Here is a 1604-nt window from a genome sequence, read left to right on the forward strand (position 1 = left end):
GTAATGTACATGTAGCTGAGCTGTATGTGTACACAGTAGAGCTGTATATGTGTAATGTACATGTAGCTGAGCTGTATGTGTACACAGTAGAGCTGTATATGTGTAATGTACATGTAGATGAGCTGTATGTGTACACAGTAGAGCTGTATATGTGTAATGTACATGTAGCTGAGCTGTATGTGTACACAGTAGAGCTGTATATGTGTAATGTGCATGTAGCTGAGCTGTATGTGTACACAGTAGAGCTGTATATGTGTAATGTACATGTAGCTGAGCTGTATATGTGTAATGTACATGTAGCTGAGCTGTATGTGTACACAGTAGAGCTGTATATGTGTAATGTGCATGTAGCTGAGCTGTATGTGTACACAGTAGAGCTGTATATGTGTAATGTGCATGTAGCTGAGCTGTATGTGTACACAGTAGAGCTGTATATGTCTAATGTACATGTAGCTGAGCTGTATGTGTACACAGTAGAGCTGTATATGTGTAATGTACATGTAGCTGAGCTGTATGTGTACACAGTAGAGCTGTATATGTGTAATGTACATGTAGCTGAGCTGTATGTGTACACAGTAGAGCTGTATATGTGGAATGTACATGTAGCTGAGCTGTATGTGTACACAGTATAGAGCTGTATATGTGTAATGTACATGTAGCTGAGCTGTATGTGTACACAGTAGAGCTGTATATGTGTAATGTACATGTAGATGAGCTGTATGTGTACACAGTAGAGCTGTATATGTGTAATGTACATGTAGCTGAGCTGTATGTGTACACAGTAGAGCTGTATATGTGTAATGTGCATGTAGCTGAGCTGTATGTGTACACAGTAGAGCTGTATATGTGTAATGTACATGTAGCTGAGCTGTATATGTGTAATGTACATGTAGCTGAGCTGTATGTGTACACAGTAGAGCTGTATATGTGTAATGTGCATGTAGCTGAGCTGTATGTGTACACAGTAGAGCTGTATATGTGTAATGTGCATGTAGCTGAGCTGTATGTGTACACAGTAGAGCTGTATATGTCTAATGTACATGTAGCTGAGCTGTATGTGTACACAGTAGAGCTGTATATGTGTAATGTACATGTAGCTGAGCTGTATGTGTACACAGTAGAGCTGTATATGTGTAATGTACATGTAGCTGAGCTGTATGTGTACACAGTAGAGCTGTATATGTGTAATGTGCATGTAGCTGAGCTGTATGTGTGCACAGTAGAGCTGTATATGTGTAATGTACATGTAGCTGAGCTGTATGTGTACACAGTAGAGCTGTATATGTGTAATGTGCATGTAGCTGAGCTGTATGTGTATACACAATAGAGCTGTATATGTGTAATGTACATGTAGATGAGCTGTATGTGTATAATTCAGAAATACTAAAACTTAGACCTGCAGCATACGTAAGCTTTAACTGAAATCTACACCCGCTCCTAGGAGAGGCGGTATCATCCAGATACAGGTGGCCCCTTTATTACACCCTCCTGTCTCTTTATTAGGCCCTTTTCACACTACCGTTATATTCCTGCATTTTGACACCTGTTATTCAGCAATAACTGGTCATGAATAGATGGATGAAATAACTGAGTATGATGAATGA

The sequence above is a fragment of the Hyla sarda genome, chromosome 1, assembly GCF_029499605.1.
Source record: "Hyla sarda isolate aHylSar1 chromosome 1, aHylSar1.hap1, whole genome shotgun sequence".
Lineage (NCBI taxonomy): Eukaryota > Metazoa > Chordata > Amphibia > Anura > Hylidae > Hyla > Hyla sarda.